At 34.4% G+C, this 19,078-nt stretch overlaps 1 protein-coding gene and 1 pseudogene across 6 annotated transcripts in view; both read left to right on the forward strand.

Annotated features, from left to right (window-relative positions):
• PCDH15 (protocadherin related 15) overlaps positions 1 to 19,078 on the forward strand; it is a 1,804,329-nt gene that overhangs the window by 1,156,799 nt on the left and 628,452 nt on the right. The window lies entirely within an intron of this gene.
• Positions 6,856 to 6,948, forward strand: LOC119628173 (U6 spliceosomal RNA; annotated as a pseudogene).

The following is a 19,078-nucleotide window of genomic DNA, read 5'->3' on the forward strand; positions in this document are numbered from 1 at the left end:
TGTTGCAGACTTTAGTCAAGGATAACACAAAAATCTATGGGTGAAGAGACCAATGAAATAGGAGTTTATTCCCATATCTGCTTTAAACTTGTGTGACTTCATAGGCCTTCAGTTCTTTCATCTGAGCACTGGAATGGATTTTTCAGTAAATCCATCCAATACTACAATTTTATGATTACATATAGAAATTATTCTTTCTTGGAAAGAATGGTTTTAATATTTCTTTTTCTTATTTCTATTTTGTCTCTCACCTGTCTTTTTCTAACATCCTCATAAAACACTGCCTTCATGTCAGTCTCTGAAATCTTTACATTATAGGACTATTTATATTAAGTTATTTTTCTCCAAATAACCTAAGAATTTTATACTGTAAATACTCACTTAACATCCTCAATAGGTTCTTGACAACTATGACTTCATGCAAAACAACTTACATAGGAACAAACTTGATCATAGGCTAATTGATATAAACAAGAGTTAAGTTCCTATGATGTAATTCTTGTCATGAAAGCATCAAGCTTCTAAATAAAGATGAAAATATTTATAATATGAAATATTGGAGTAAATATGAGCTATATGTACTTTTAAGAAAGATTAATAAAAACAAGTAAGGTAATTATTTGCCTTCTTGTTCCTGTCGCAGGTGGCCAGAGCCTTTCTGGGCAACTCAGGGAACAAGGTGGGAACAAACTTTGTACATGACACTATTCTATCAAAGGCACTCTCTCTCTCTCTCTCACACACACACACACACACACACACACAGACACACACAGACTCTCTCGCTCTCTCTCATTTTAGGACCATGTAGACAACCAATGAACATGACATACATATTTTTGAGATATGAAAGGAAGGCAGAGTACCCAGAGAAAACCCACGCAGACATGGGGGTAAGGGGCAAACTCCATACATACAGTGGCTCCCACCAGGAATTTATTTGTTTTTTCTCATCAATGTTACAATGGAAGGCTGTTGAATGAAACAACATTAAGAACCTGCTCTACACTAGTATGAACACACTAGTAATGAAACTTATGATACTGAAAGTTTAAGTAAGTAACTTGCTCAAGGTCAGACAGCTAGTACATGGCCCTGGGATCCAAAGGCAAGAATCTTGGCCCCTGAATATGTTGTTTTTACTACTAGGCTATAGTGCCTGTTGAGTTCAGTCACTGAAGTATGTTTTGAAGGAAGTCAGAGGGAGGTATGTATGGTGAATGCCTGTTATCAAAGAACAAGTTCTGCAAGTAAATATATAACTAAAAACATAAGCTATGATAGATGTTTATATAAACTATTAGCCATAGAGACGATTCACTCTGCAAACATGACAGAGGGTGTATAAAAGAGATAACACTGAGTAATCTATCTGATATAACTTAGATACAGCCTGGTAAGCAGGGGAAAAAAGCAAAGAACCATGAATGGATATGCAGTTTCAAGTTTTGAGGTTGAGTGAATTGTATGGGAAGAAGATAGCTGCCATTAAGCTAAACTGTGAAAGGCTTTATATATTAAGCCAGATATTTAATTTTAATGCCAAAGGCAATGTGGAATGATTAAACTTTTCTAAGTTTTACATTGACATATTGGAAAATTTTTAAGATATTAATTCTTATGGTAGTGTGAAAAAAAGTAATTCTCCATGGACTAAGGGCTTCTGTTGGGCCTGGCTTCATGCCCAACATTGATTGGTGAGAAACAAATAGAGAGTCTACGGAATAAACAATAAAAGCTAGTTGTCTAAAAGTAAAGTAGAACAGAATCTTAAGAGAAAAGCATACGGAGAGACATCCTTTAAATAACAGAGATACACAAAACATATATAAGAAATGCACACCCTATTGTAAAATAGAGTCTCATTTGTCAGTAGCCATTACAAACATGCCTTCATAAGAACAGAATGCGAGTTTTATTGTTATTCAGTGGCCATTGACGTATTGTAACAACATCCCATATACAGCCTAAACTTCTCCACTTAAAACAAGAATATTTTATTATGTTTGGTCATAAAACAGTGCTGAATGCGTAGTAGAAACTCAATACATACATTTTATAGACTTTGTAGACTGTTTGAGAACTTTTGGATTATATTTTTCCCTGTAGCACATACTTTTGTGTTCCTAATTTTCATTTTGATATTACTTTATTTTATGGGCTTATGACTATGATTTATCATTAAATTTTAAGTATTTTAAAAATGTTGTTTAGCAATTTTAGATGTGGTTATATGATTTTTATGCCTAGAATTTTCCCATGGAAACATATTGCAAATTAGCTTTCATTTACCAGAAAAAAAAAATAAAAGTTTATATAAACCAGTTTTATCCAAACATGAGCTGAGAGCAATAGCAGGTGGTCCATACACTGAGGAATATCTGGTAACATTCCAACTGTGAGGCAGAAAATTCTGAAATGCTACAATATAGGAATGTAATGTGAAAGATTAGGAGGGCTGATGTTAGCAGAAGAATAAAGTATCCAGAGGTAATAGAGAGGATAGGACATTGTTAAAGTACTTGACTGTCAAATAGTATATTACATTATGGGTTTTTATCTTCCTAATATTGTTCATTGTTTAGGTGTTACTGTTTGTTAGTAAAATAGTGCACACATTTTTGAGGAGGGCTGATGTTGATGGCTCTTTTTTTGTCACTTTGATAGAGTTGAAATTAGTCATCTGCAATAGATAGTTTTGTACCATGTAAAAAATTGTGCTTTCAATTAGCTGCTGAATTCATGATTTATAGAAGTCTTAACAAGGCTGATTTTTACCACACTCTTCTTCCTTTAACTTGAATTGCATCACTAAAAAATGAAAGCTAAAAAAGATTGTATTAGTCCGTTCTCACACCACTGTGAAGAAATGCCTGTGACTGGGTAATTTATAAAAGATAAGAGGTTTAATAAACTCACAGTTCCATAGGGCTGGGGAGGTCTCAGGAAACTTACAGTCATGTCAGAAGGGGAAGTGAACATGTCCTTCACATGGCAGCAAGAAACAGAAGTTCTGAGCTAAGGGGGAGACGCCCCTAATAAAACCATCATACCTAGGGAGAACTCACTATCATAAGAACAGTATGAGGGTAACCAACCCCACGATTAAATAACCTCCCACTGGGTCCCTCCCATGACATGTGAAGATTATGGGAACTACAATTCAAGAAGAGATTTGGGTGGGGACATAGCCATACCGTATCATTCTACCCCTGGTCCCTCCCAAATCTCATGTACTGACATTTCAAAAAACAATCATGACCTTCCCACAGTTCCCCAAAGTTTTAACTCATTCCAGCATGTACTTGAAAGTTCAAGTCAAAGTCTCATCTGAGACAAGGCAAGTTCCTTCTGCCTACAGATGTGTAAAATCAAAAGTAAGTTAGTTGCATCCTAGATACAATGGTGATACACTCATTGGTTAAATACACTCATTCCAAACAGGGGCAATTGGCCAACACAAAGGGGCTTCGGGCCCCATTCAAGTCCAAAATCCAATAGGGCAGTCATTAAACTTTAAAGTTGCAAAATGATCTCCTTTGACTCCAGGTCTCACATCTAAGTTATGCCATTCCAAGAGGTGAGCTGCTACAGCCTTGGGCAGTTCTGCTTCTGTGGCTTTGCAGGGTATGGTCCACCTTCAGCTGCTTTCACAGGCTGACATTCAGTGTCTGTGGCTTTTCCAGGTGCACAGTGCAAGCTGTGGATGGATCTACCATTGTGGGGTCTGGAGGATGGTGGCCCTCTTCTCACTGCTCCACCAGACAGTGCTGTGTGGGGGCACCAACCCCACATTTCCTTTCTGCATTTCCTCAGGAGAGGCCCTCCATGAAGGCTCTGCCCCCATAGCAAACTTGTGCCTGGATATCCAGGCATTTCCATACATCCTCTAAAATCTACACAGAGGTTCACAAAGCTCTTTTCTTGACTTCTGTGTACCTGCAGACCCAATACCATGTGGAAGTTGCCAAGGCTTAGGGCTTATACCACTGAAGCAACAGCCTGAGCTGTATACTGACCCCTTTTAGCCGCGGCTGGAGCTGAAGCAGCTGGGAAATAGGGCACCATGTCCTGAGGCTGCATGGGTTGTGGGAAGAGGGACACAAAACCCTTTTTCCCTCCTAGGGCTTCAGGCCTATGATGAGAGGGGCTGTTGTAAAGGTCTCTGACATGTCCCCAAGACATTTTCCCTATTGGCTTGAATTTCTCCCCAGAAAATGAGGTTTTCTTTTCTTTTCTCTCACATCATCAGGCTGCAAATTTTCAAATCTTTTATGCTCTGCTTCCTCTTGAATGCTTTGGCACTTAAAATTTTTTTTCTGCCAGATACCCTGAATCATCTCTCTCAAGTTCAAAGTTCTGCAGGGAAAAATGCTTCCAGTCTCCCTCCATAGCAAGAGTGACCTATACTCCAATTCCCAACAAATTCCTTATCTCCATCAAGACCTCAACCTTGACTTAATTGTCCATATCACCTTAAGCATTTTGGTCAAAACCATTCGACAAATCTCTAGGAAATTCTAAACTTTCCCAAATCTTCCTGTCTTCTTCTAAGTCCCCCAAACTTTTCCAGCCTCTGCCTGTTACCCAGTTCCAATGTTGTTTCCACATTTTTGGGTATCTTTACAGCAGCACCCCACTCTCTGCACTACCAGTTTTCTGTATTAGTCCATTCTCATGCTGCTATAAATACCTGAGACTTGGTAATTTATAAAGAAAAGAGGTTTAATTAACTCACAGTTCCACAGGGCTGGAGAGGCCTCAGGAAACTTACAATCATATTGGAAGGGGAAGTAAACACATTCTTCGAAACATGGCAGCAGGAAGGAGAAGTGCTGAGCAAAAAGGGAAAAACCCCTTATGAAACCATGATATCTTGTGAGAACTAATTCACTATCACAAGAACAGCAGGGGAGTTATCACCCCCATGATTAAATTACTTCCCACTGGATCCCTCCCACAACACATGGGGATTATGGGAATTACAACTCAAGATGATGTATGGGTGGGGACACAGTCAAACTTTATCAAAGATATAAAACAAAATTTCTCAAAACCTGCCAAAACATCTGAAAACTGATCAAATGTAACCTACATATCCTTGCACGATGTTGCTTGAAAAGGTCAAAAGACAAAATAATGTATGTAAATGTATTAGCATTTGCTGTCAATGCACTTAGAAATGTGTGTCTGAGTTTCTTTTTAGAAAGCAAAATGGTTTCATTTCAGCATAAATATGTATTCTTTTTACCCATGTAATTATAGGCAAGGAATAAAACACCATATTGAACCATGTATGTACCTGTATCTCTATGCATGTGTATGCTTAAAATATTACTTCAAAGGAATAATCCACAGATATATTTATTAAATATCAGTTGAATATGATTCTGGATATATTACATGTGATGCATTAACTTTACTAAACATTTTAAGATGTTACCATACTATGTTTTCTTCTCAGTTCATGTTTAAGAATTTGAGAATTCCAAATTTTAAATAAAATTTTGGATTTTCTACATGAAGACAAAATATGAAATTGAAATAAATGGCTATGGTTCGATAATCTTGAGTCCAGAGCTAAATGCTGAATATATTAAAGTAGAAATATAAAATTGGATATTGTATATAAAGTATAATAGGATAAATAATTTCAAACAAGAAATGTCCTGTAATTATGTTTGAATACTATAGATTTAGTTTCAAACCATTTTTGAAAAGGCTTTAAATTGCTCACAGTAATTCTTTATAATCTATAAGTAAAAAGCAGTATTATTATTTTACAATAATAAAGGGCAGTTATTATTCTGTTTGGCCATTGTGTATTTGCCTTATTAATTGAGAGCCTACAGAAAAAATTTTAGTAATTAAAAATTAAACTTATATTTACAAAACTATATAAATCTATTTTATGTTTATAAAATTATATAAATCTGTTTTATATTTATAAATACATAAATCTGTTATATGTTTATAAATATATAAATTTGTATATACACATCTCCTTCAGACCTATTCGTAAGAAGAATCCTGTGTATATTTGTTTTCTAGAGCTGCCATAGCAAATTACCTTAAACCTGGCAGCTTAAAAATAACAGATATGTATTCTTTCATAGTTCTGGAGGTTAGAAGGTGCTTCCACTGAGGGCGGAGCTTCCTCTGAGGGCTCTAGGGAAGGAACTTTCCTTGCCTCTTCCAGTCTTCTGAGTCTTCTGAGGGCTCTCAGATATCCTTCTTCTGGTTGGTTTGTAGCTGCTTTCTTCCTATCTCTGCCTCCTTCTTTGCATGACCTTCTTCTTTGTGTGCTTCTGTGTCTCTGTGTCTAAATTTCTCTTTCTTATAAAGACGCTAGTGATTGGATTTATGGCCCACCCTACTCTAGTATGACCTCATCTTAACTAACTACGTCTGCAAAATCTTATTTCCAAATAAGTTCACATTCTGAGATTCCAGGTGGACATGAATTTTGACAGTGGACAGAACTCTTCAACTGGGGACAGCATCTAAATGTGTACATGCAGAGTAGTCATTATTAAAACATGACTCAAAAAATCTAGTTCTACTCTCCAATCTAGTCTCTTTTCTTGAGTTCCAACAAAAGAGTTGGACTCATGAAAAATTCTGGCCCTCTCATATCTTATGTGCATCTATAAACAGGAACTTTGAAGGGACTCCAGAAAGACCTATTCAAGAAGTGTTTGAAGGATTCCTGTGAATCAGCTCTAGAATGGAAGACAAGAAGGAAAAGGAAAGGATAGGAAACAGAATTTTAAAAATTGGCTTATCAACTTTATTCCTAGGATTCTCTTTATCTTGTGTTCTTAGTAGTACATATCAGTTCTTCAGAAATAGCTGGTGCTTGCTTTGGCAGCACATATACTAAAATTGGAACAATACAAGAAGATTAGCAGGACCCCTGTGCAAAATATAGCTGAATAATTCATTTATTGGGGTAAATATAGGTAAAATTCTATCAACTATCACAGAAGAAACAGAGAAAGCCAGTGTCTAAGTGGTAGAATTTGTTGAATAGAGAAATAAAAAGGCAATTGTGAAATTCTATATATAACCTCAAAACTTTGAGTATTCAAGTGTAACATGGAGAAGCATTTTATAGGATTATATGTGAAAATACTTAGTATTGGCTAAGAGATAAATAAAGGTCAAAAATATATGCCCTAACCACCCCCTCCCAACTATGTTTTGGTTATTTTTAATAAAAGAGTTTTCTGCATGATTTTGTTCACTAATCAGAATATGCATCAAAACTGGGCAGCAAAAACTGAACTGTGGGTGTTGAGGAAGCAAATTTTTGTACAAAATAGATATTATAATGGAAATTAGCAAAATGAGTTCTACATAATTTAGAGCTCCTGGCATCAAGCAAATTAACAGTTACTTGAAGGAAGTAAGGATGACTGGCCTGTAAAGAAAAATTATTAAAGGAATACTTGATAGTTATTCACAAATACCTGAAGTCTGGCATGAGTTAAATGGATTAAACTTGCTCTGTACCTACAAAAAGTTCCATAATCAGTTTTCAGCTTGATAAAATGTAATGGGGAATACATATTCTCATTGAAATCCCCTCTAAAACATAATGGAGATTTTTAAACAAAATTAATGTGAAGATACTATCTAAATAATATATTTGTGTCATAAAACTTTAGAGTTGGAATAACTGTATAATTTCCATTAATTCTTCTTAAATATTATATTTTGGTAAAGGTATTTTATAGATTTACATGTGTAAAAACTGTCCAAACTTATTTTAAACATCTCTACTATCATTTTCAGTTCTATTTGTGGTCAACTTAATAGATTTATGTAGGTCCCAAGCTATTAGAGAAAATGACAAAATAATTTTTAGTTTAACTTTCCAAAATGCAGATGCTTATTGTATAAATAAAACTCTTTCCAAATGATTTGACCAGAATTCATAAAGCAGAAACATCTGTTGTTCAGACTCATCCAAACTATACCTTATTCTGTATTCTGTATTTATAAACCACAAAAGATAATGCTCACTAGTTGAAGTCTATAGACTTTCATGCATTATTTATGAAGTCAGTAAAAATTTCAAGTATTTGCATAATAATTGATGTTAGCAATAAGAATATGAGTTTATAAATAGTTTCCAAGTGCCAATAAATGCCAGTAGTGGAGATAAACAGAAAAAGGTGATTTTATCACACCTGATTTAATGCTGTTTTTCTTTTATATTTCAACAGTCAGTGGAATCTTGGCAATAACAAAGAGAGAAACAAATTTTACATTGTTAAAAATAACATTTAGATTATATTTTTTATGTGAGAATGTGCAGATATTGAGTATAAGAATTCTACATTTTTGAGTTAGGTGAGTTTAGATATGTTTTGAATAATTTAACTTTGAGAGAATTCTGTACATTCACTAAAGGAAACATTCACATTAAATTGTGCATCTTTATCAGTTAATAAATCTAACTGATAACTTTGGAATAAACCTTTTGGCAAAGCTATATTATTGTGTTTTAATTGTACTGAATAGGTGTGAGAAGCATTTTGTTTACAGAGCATTTGTAAAATAAAAAGTGATTAACTATGTGGATAATCTGTGTTTGTTTTCCTTTGAATGTGGAGATCACAGAAGTAAATATCATAGATGGCATGAGATTTTTTTTTCAATTGAAGCTAGTAAATTCCCTTTGTTTATGGGTAACCCTATATAACTGAGTAAAGTTATTCTCTGTAAATGTCATTCATATCTTTATATGTTGGTCATGATTATTTATATTTGTCTTTAGTAACTTTGGTAAAAGAGGCAGTTTTAATTTAAGGAAACCATAGACCAGTCTGCTTTAGAAATTTTATTATCCTATTAAACCTAAGAAGCCATAGGAATGATATGTGAGGCAAAATAAAAAGTTTAATTAAATGGCAAACCTTATTTGGAATATAAATAAGTTAAAAAACTAAACAAAAAAAGGAAGAAACTATAAATAAATTACCAAAACAAAACAAAACAAAAAAAACACTCTTATTTTATGAAACCATGTCCTGATTCCATTTCATTACTTGGTCCAATCTTCAACGTCTTTTGCAACTCACATTACTTGTCAGGAAGCCCAAGAAAATATTTTCAGTAGAAAAAGGAATAGTCATCTGCCACTTCAAACTTGCTTCTAAAAGGGGAAATGGTTTTCCCTAGAGGTTTGCTTCTCTTTTCTCTATTTGAGCTAACACCACATCTCACTATTTCCAAAACCCATTCAAACTTTGGGAGGATCTAGGCTTTTCAAGAACTCTCTATACTGATGATACAGTGCATAGTTTTCCTTAAGTCAACAGCAAGAGGCGAAATAAGTAATTCACTTTTGTAGCTTCTATGTATGTTTGTCTCTCAGTATCCATAGGGGATGGATTCCAGGACCTGCCGCCCCACCTCCCATCCCTCAACAGATACCAAAATGCAGATGCTCAAATCCTTGGCCGGGCGCGGTGGCTCAAGCCTGTAATCCCTGCACTTTGGGAGGCGGAGACGAGAGGATCACGAGGTCAGGAGATCGAGACCATCCTGGCTAACATGGTGAAACCCCGTCTCTACTAAAAAAATACAAAAAACTAGCTGGGCGCGGTGGCGGGCGCCTGTAGTCCCAGCTACTCGGGAGGCTGAGGCAGGAGAATGGTGTAAACCTGGGAGGCGGAGCTTGCAGTGAGCTGAGATCCGGCCACTGCACGCCAGCCTGGGCGACAGAGCGAGACTCCGTCCCCCCGCCCCCCCCCCCAAAAAAAAAGGCCTAGTATTTGCATATAACCTACTTATATTCTCTCATGTATTTTAAATCCTTTTTAGATTACTTGTAATACTTAATACAATGTAAATGCTGTACAAATTGTTGTTATGCTGTATTGCTTAGGGATCAACAACAATAAAAATGTTTGTACATTTTTCTTGTTATTGGAATCTTTCTCAAAACCCACAGCTCAGTTTTTGCTACCCAGTTTTGAGGCATATTCTGATTAGTGAATAAAGTCAGGTAGAACACTCTCCTTTCATGCAGCCCACCCATTTTTCCTTATGAATATTTCCTATCCAAAGTTGTTAATTGAACTCGTGGATAGAGAAAGTTATATTTATCAGGAGCAAGCAAGAAAACTAGTGTGGCAACGATGTTTCTCTAGATTTTTCTCTCAGTGTGTGCGTGTTTTTTTTTTTTTTTTACTTTATTTGGTGAATACTAGGCAACTCTACACCATTCCTGCCCCTAGTAATTTATGGATATCAAGACTGAAAGGAAATGAAACAAATTTATTACTTACATGGTATTATTACCTACTAAAGGGCAAAATAATCCACAACAAAAAGCCTTCAGGTTCAGTGAGAAGTGAAACTTAAGGAAGAGGCAGTGGAGTTCTGGTATTTAATGGGGTTAAGGGTTAGATCCAAGTGAGTCCCTGACCCTCAGCTCCAATAGGTGAGGATTTAAATGGTTTGAACTTCCCTGCCATAGCCAAGGGAGAGGGACTCTGAGTTTTCTTACTGCTTGCCTACATGTGCGGAAAAAGAAAAAAAGGGGAGGAGGAGGCCTTCAAAGTGGTTGGCAGTTAACAGTACCAATAGAGTGAAACTCTTTATCACACTTTGAGAGAAACTTCGAGAAGTAAAAATAGGAGATGTAGTCCACAGATACTTAGGAAATTCACATTGTTCCTGAAAGACTTAGCATCCATTCATCTAGAAGTTGAAGAAAAATAGAAACTGGGTTTGACTAAATGACAGTATGAGTGCTATATATAAGACATTTTCTAGCCTTTCAGAGAAGAAAGTTAAGAATACATGAAAAGATTATTACTGTCCCTGTTTGCCTTTGAAGATTACAGAGGATTACAGTCAGCATGCAGAGGCAATATTGTTGTAACTTACAGTTTTAACAATGAATTCTATTGCTAGAATTTCCTCTTATTAATGTTTTCCATAAGAGAATTCCTACAGTTCTGATTATTGTTTCCAGCATGGACCTTAGAACCTCATGTTTCCATTAGGTTCTTCTTAATTATGTACACTAGGAGGAAATGGAGGGAATTTCATTATTCTATTCTAAAACTTACCCCCTCCCAATTTAAAAATGGAATGTTTGAATACTGGTATGTAAACGATTCATGATACTGTCAGCCTCAGCTTACTTGGGAAAATAATAAAACGCTCAGTCATCTAAGGCATGATTAATGAATGCCCTTGAACTTAGCTTCTTCTCTTCCTTCCTCTGATTACTTTCCTTTGTGTGTGTCACAGCTCCTGATGAACACAGACAATAGATAAGACAATTAACCACATTAATGTTTCAAAACACTTTATAATTTGTTTAAAATTACAGTTTGAAGTTAAGTTGGGGAACCAGATGCCCTTTTACACGGGGAAATAATAAATGGTATGCTTTAATTATGTATGTGGCCCAATTATCATGAGTAATAAGTGAAGCAGTATTTTTAAAGATTAGAGAAGTTCTGTATGTATTAGATTGGAGAAACTTTAACATTCTAAAACTGAATAAAATATTTTCTTAAGAAAGATTTTGTATTCAATTAAATATTATAATTAGTTACAACATATGGGATATCTGTAGGAAAAACATTGAGTAATATACTTTTTCAAGATTTTATTTAAGGATATTTCTTTCCACATTAGGTAGTTCACAGATAATAGTGGTTTTGTTTACACAGTCTTTCTTGCCAAATCGAAATTCATACAGAAATTCATGTGAAATATTGATTGGCTATCCTTTTACAATTTACTTGATAAACTCTAAGTAGCCCAGAATTCAAGCCTAGAAGACTCTGACCAGTATTATCTTCATCTTTTAAGCTAAGAAATAATATTCCAAACCTATTTCTTAGGTTGTTACTACCATTTGACCCTTTATAAGCTGTTATGTTTCAATTTATTCAAATAACATATAATTGTCCAATAAGTTTGAATAAGTTTGGATTGCCTCAGTAACAGATCAGTAACAGTAAAAGGTTAATGGGCCTTAAAAAGGAAAGAAATCCTGTCATGTGCAACAACACGTATGAACCTGGGAGACTTTACGTCAAGTGAAATAAGCCAGGCACTTAAAAGCCAACATGACATCATCTCACTTATATGTAGAGTTTAAATAAGTAAAACTCATGGATACGGAGAGTTAACTGGTAGTCATCAGAAGCTAGGGCATGGGGAAATTGAAGAGATGTTGGTCAAAAGACACCAAATTCTAGTTAGCCAGGAGGAGTAAGTTTGAAAAATTGATGGCACATCATGGTGACTACGGTGGATAACAATACATTTATATTTGAAAATTGCCAATAGAGTAGATTTTAAGTATTCTCACCACACACAGAGACAAAATAGTAAGTAGGTGAAGATGTTGTAGAGGCCCATATTCGGGCTCATGTACCTGATGCTCAGTTGAAGCCAAACACTAACACATCAATGTCTAGGGATAGATAAAAGTGTATTCCATTTGGCCAAAGTGGGAACGGGGCAAGATCTCTCAGATAAGTCTTAACAATAAGACAAAGCAGAGAGGTTTTTGTTTTTGTTGTTGTTGTTGTTGTTTGCAGCTAGAGAGTAAGAGGGGGAGTTTTAGGGAACCAATGGGAAAGTTTGTGTTTCTTTAATCTCTGATAACATCCTGAGCAACCAGACTTCTGGGCCTCAGCAGTTAGTTGCAACATCCTTATAGGCATTCGTTCCTTCTGCATATGTTTTTTGTTACCTTGAAGTTATCTTCTCCTGCTTGACAAAGAAACAGTACAACAGCAGTTTGCAATTGTATTGTGAGAACAAGGCATGTTGGCTTCTGTGCAAGCAAGCAACAGCCTAATCCGACTTCGTTTTTTTTGTTTGTTTGTTATCTCAGTCACTAAAAATACTAAGGTACTGAAATCTAAAGGGACCCAATTACAAGGTAATACACATATTAAATATGCACATGTTAAATAGCTTGATTTAGCCATTGAACAATGTACGTATACTTTAAGACATCATGTAATACACCTTAAATATGTATAATTTATTTGTCAATTAACAAATAATTCAAAAAGAAAAAAACATTAATAGGAAGACTCACAAAGATGAGATAACAGGAAATGATAAAGAAAGAAGAGGAAAAAGGTCAATACAGTTTCAAAGAATGAAACAAAAAAAAAACAGAATCAACAGTGGTATTTTTGATATGATCTTGAAAGTTAGCAAAGGAAAAAAATTACACGAACAATCTAGTTTTATAAATATTGATCTAGAGACACAACAGACAATAGTTCAGACTATGTTTGAATATAAGAGAATGTAGTTAAATATCAGTTTGGAAACTTCATTTGGAAGATATTAACATATAGTGAATAGTTCCACACTTCATAACAGAAAATTTCTCTAGATGAAAAATATAGACAGAAAGCAGCCAAAAACTAGTATTTGAACTTTTTGTAGTATCATTACAACTAATGTTTTGTGTACTAGTTTGTTTTTGGAAATGCTGGGCCTAAGAATCAAAGGAGAAACATATGAAGCCTTTTTACTTTTAAGCCAGGTGAGAAAAAAATCTGCCTTTTACTTTGTCATGAGTCCCAAAAGGGATGAGAATTTAAAAAAAGAAAATGAGAGACCTGATCATCAGAGCATATACAGTGTTGTGAAGGCAGATGTAGTAAAATATATTATCATCTACAAAAGCACTGAAGAAACTGAAATGCAACCTGCTAATGAAGATACGTATGGAAAAGAGATATGAAATAAGTGCTTTTGGAAAAGAAGATAACAATAAAAGGATTTCTGTGAAAAGACTAAAAACACAAAGTCAAATAAAATACTTCACAGAATTTAAATAATAGACACCAGCCGCATGGGTTTTAAGATTTTGGTGAAGGAAAAATGTAAGAAAGTATTTAAAAATTAGATTCTAGAAAAGTAAGAAATATACAGACATTCAGCAATATCTAATGATTTAATTTCACAGAAAAAAATTAGACATTTATTAGAAACTGTGTTTATAAGGAAACCACAGAATGAGAAGAATCCTTAACCCTACTCAACTTTAACAATTATGATACATCAAATTAACTTTTGATGGCAAAAGTGATGATGACACATTTTTTTTAAAGTACCCTAGCCTAAAGTACACTCTTAACCACCATCATTTGGACAATTTTTTAAAAGCTCTTGTGTTGTGTACAGTAGCAAGCTCATAAGTGGAAACTTATTGGGCATTCAGGAGCAAACTGGTGATATGGAATTGGATTCTCTTTTTTTCTGTTTTTATTCTCAACAAAATTTTACTTCTACCTCCTACTAAGAAAGATCTGCTTCTATTCATTTCCTGTATAGTTTGGTATGTGAATAAAATATGAAAACAAATACAAAATAAAAGATGGGTAAATTTTTACATACACTTTCATAGCATTTATGGATAAAAAAATAAAGAAAAGAAAAAAATTACAAGCAAAACAATTGAGAAGTGAAAAGTCAAGGGCTTTGATTCAGAGAAGCAGAATGCTGGGGTGAGAATCCTCATGACATATGAAAAGATGGAACCCAGGACACACAGTAGACAATTGGCAATTGAGAAAAGGAGAAACATCTCCATGGAAACAGTAGAGAATGATTTTTTCATTGACCTTAGGAGAAAGAAATCCATCTTAATTTTGTCAGATTAAGTAAGGATTTCTGTGGCCATATAAAAATGTGTAATACAATATAAGAAAGTACTTTCCTCACATGTAGTTAAAGATGGACAATTGTTCTGATAAAAAATATGCTTAGAGCTAATCTTGCTGCCAGAGTTTAGGAAAATAAATAGAATGGTCCTATTAAATGCCAGATACTAGACGAGACCAAGGTGCTCATGCCATCACTGGCAAATAGTAAGCTCACAGTCATCTTGAATAACTGCAATATTAATAGATGTTTCAGGAAAAACTGTATAATTTAGAGCAATGGATAAACGTGTAATGGTATGACAAGTTTCTGTGCTAGTTTATGAGTGTTTTAGATTAAAGAGAGTTAGATCAGTCTGCCAGGTACTCCCACAGTTGAAACTGTATGAAATTAAAATACTCAGATTTCAGAAGAAAATGTGTACAGCGAGATGTGATTTACAGAATAAAGTCTTTCTATTTGAAGGAATATATAGTGGGAATACCTATAAAATGGTCTGGAAAGAATGATAATAAATTGATGCAATTCTTTATCTGGCTACTCCAGGTCAGGGAGTATGGATCATCTGTGAGTGTGTCTACAAAGAGCAAAAGGAGGGTAATACTATGGGGACTCTTGCATGTGCCATGCACAATATAGTGTATGTGAAAGCTGCTCCCCGGAATCATGTAGTGTACAATCTTCCCTTTGGCAATGGGATGGGTAATGGTTATGATGTGAAGCAAACTCTTTGTTTATACTCTCTATACATTACTTTTTGTTTTTATAGCAAGATTTTTTTCAGATACCAATTTTATAATGAGTGAGAATGATAATGAGGGACAGAAATACCAGGTAAATATTCCCCTACTTCTTGTTTGTTGCAGTGTTATTGTATTACCTAGACATCTTAAATTAGTTTTAAAAAGAATGAAGATTTTTTTTCTTCTCACAATGCTATTATTTCAAAGAGGAAAACATGTGAAGACTGTGTATGTAGATTCAATAAGATTTTAAACACATGCATGTAAACTTGGCCTGCAAGAGGCATTTGGATCTAGAGAGGCTGGCAGCATATAGCAGAACTTTATCATTGCTTAGAGCTCTGTTACAGAAATTATGAGCTGGGAGAAGAAACAATGGTGAGCTGATGTAAGTGAGAGCAGCCAGGTTAATTAATTAGGACTCTCAGTAAACACTAGAACAAAAATAAAGAAGACAGTAATCCAGTAGAACAAAATAGAAGCCAAGGAGTCATTACCCACCCATAGACGCAATAACAATAGATGATCAATTTTGATAAGAAAATTAGAAGCAGGAGAGAAATTAGCATTTTATGAAAAAGAAAGAGCTTATAGTCAGTCTGACAGATGGGTATTTAATTCTTGAATCCTCTATTTACAGGTGCTACTATAACTTTCTCTGTGAATCCGTTTCCATATAAGGGATATAATAACTATTATTTTATGCAGATATTTTGTTGTGTTGTTGATATGTTTGTGTGAGTTACTTGAATACTATATCTAAGTGCCTAGTATATTTTCTGGCACATAGATGTTTATTAAAGGATGGGCCTCTATCTCTACCAACATCTAATATGAAAAGAATTCCCATTTCCAAAGGTCTTCAGAAGATGAGTATGAACTCATCTTAGAGTTGAAGAATATATCAGAGAGGAACAGGTCCGAAAGAGATTCCAATCTATGTATTTCATGTAAAAAGATATTTAATATAGGGACTAAGAATGAGACTTATCTCCTGGTTAGATGGTGTGCATAGGCAAAGAAAGGAAAACAAAAATTGCTGCTATTTTCACAAAGGCAGAAAATGCAATAATTATGGAAAAGTTGCTAACAATGATTTCAGATGCTTGTCAAACTTAAACAGGAGGTCACCAGAAAAACGCTCTAAACCTCTTCTTTATGCCATCCACATCTTACACTCGTGGCCTTATTTAGCATAATTTCACCTGGAGCTCTCTTGTACTGAGATCCTAGAAAATGTAGTGTCTAGGTTTCTCCTTTGAAATTTAAAGAATACTTCAGAAGTTGGAAGATCCTAGAAAATGTAGTGTCTAGGTTTCTCCTTTGTAACTTAAAGAATACTTCAGAAGTTGGAAGATGAGTGGATAACAGGAAACCTTTTACAGGATTCAACTTGATGAATTTAGATATAATAAATAATGGTATTTCCTAACCAAAAGTTGGGTTTTTTAACTACAGAAAGCCAACACACTGGGTTTTGCCTTCTTACTACCCACTGTAGTTACAGTTAAATAATAAATGTTGTAGTCTTTATTACTTGATTTTCTTACAAGACATTTACACTTAGTGCAGACAGATAGTTGATCTGTGTATTTTAATCATGTTTTAAGCATCCAGAACTTCAGTTAATCAAATAAATAAATATTTTTTTTTCTTAAAATGAAACAATCTGCACATACACAACTCCACTCTGAAGAAAGGCAATTATTTACATAATTATAGGAATTTCTGCATAATTATGTAAATAATTGCCTTTCTTCAGAGTGGAGTTGTGTATGTGCAGATTGTTTCATTTTAAGAAAAGCAAATAGTATTTGTTATAATAAAAAAGACTATATATATAAAACCTTTAAGGCCTTTTGTTTTTTTAAGAAAAGAAGACTATCCCTCCAAAAGTAGAACATAGTTTCTACCTGTTGTATAACCAACACTTTATGAATTTATGGATTTAATCCACTGTTTATCCCCAAGATTTCTGAGATCCCAAGTCCAATATATTCAAGGCTGAAGATCAAAGTACTTACACTTTACCCTCACTACACCCCTTGCTTTTTATACCCCACCAAATACCACGTCCCAAAAGTTGCTGTAAGAAGAATAATTTACCTACATACACGACTATTAGGATTCAGCCTTGAAGCAGACATGCAAGAAAATATAATATTCCATCCTATGGCAACTTTTCTTTACTTGTACACTAATTATTTAATTATACACTAATATTTTTAATTATACACTAATATTTATCAGGGATCCATTATAAAATATGCTATTAATTCCCTTGATGGTGGGAGCAGATAGAGAGGAATATATGGTTTCATCTCTTGAACCTCTTCTGTGCTCTCTTATCTAAAGTTTATTTCATTAGTCAATTAATCTTCTGTTACTGTGTCTCTAGGTCCCCCTGCCTTTCCCTGTCTCTCAATCACTGTGGTTTATTATTCCTTATCACTCTCATAATACATGACAGAAGCTATGTTTCCTCTCTAAGACATATACTGGGAAGTCAATAAATACACATTAAGAAGACAAGATTTCTCAACTTTGTTAAGATACGGATTTCTATCATTAACAATTCTGATTTAGCAAACATTTATTGACACCCAATCTTTCTAATTTAGTTCATCTCAATGAATTCTGTGGCAACAATTTGGTGTCTGAATAACTTATTGAACTTGCAACAGGTGGTGAATCATTAATGGCAACGTCAAGACTTAAATGTCGCTCTACTGGTTTACCCAAGGCTGTTCTCACATACCAAGCTAGAGTTCAGTTAGAAACTTGCAGATCAGTAACTCCAGAACACTGGCCAGAGGGTCAGAAGAGCTGACTCATGGACATTCTCATTGTAGATAGAGGATTCATAAGGTTTAATAGTGGTTCTTATGTCTTTTATTTCTAAAAATTAGCAGTTCCAGCAGTCTCATGATTTAGGTAAAGTTGCTGTTGATTGGGGTAGAATAGTAGAAGTATATTAATAAAAACACCTTTTGAAATTACAAAGTATTCTTTGCACTGCCGAAGTGATTCATGAATGAGAAAATTTGAATTACTAAACATTAATATTTTTTCTAGCTCTCATACCTAGATGAGTCTCAGAAAGGACAGAGTGAACAGAGATGAGAATGCAACCCCCTCTTAGCAAATGATCAGGCGATTGTGTATTGTTCAATGATTAATTGATATTTTAAAAGGTTTTCAGGAAGACTCAAACACTTTTTGTGAATTATGTTCTTAATTCTATAGACACAGCTACTAAAGCAAGAGGGCTTCTTAGTAACAAATTATTTTTACAGTCATCAAAGAGAGGTTAAAATAAGAGAGTAAGATACCTAAGGCCACATGGAGAGTAAATGTCACAGCTGAAAATTTTGCAATGGTTTTGTGATTCTCATCATTTTCTGTTTTATCTTGTCTTTTAATATAGACTTCTCTGAATTATTTTACTTCTGACATAGAGTAATATTAGACTAGGCCTTTATTTTTATAAAGTGTAATATTTGTGTTGTTTAATAAATAGGTAGATAAATAAATATGGACCAAAATAGTGAGCAGTTATCATAAATGCTTACATATATAGAAAATTGTTTTTTAATGGATAACCTATATAAAATATTTTTTAATAAACATGTATGGTTCAAGAAGGGCATTTTACATTAAAT

The sequence above is a fragment of the Chlorocebus sabaeus genome, chromosome 9, assembly GCF_047675955.1.
Source record: "Chlorocebus sabaeus isolate Y175 chromosome 9, mChlSab1.0.hap1, whole genome shotgun sequence".
NCBI classification, from domain to species: Eukaryota; Metazoa; Chordata; class Mammalia; order Primates; family Cercopithecidae; genus Chlorocebus; species Chlorocebus sabaeus.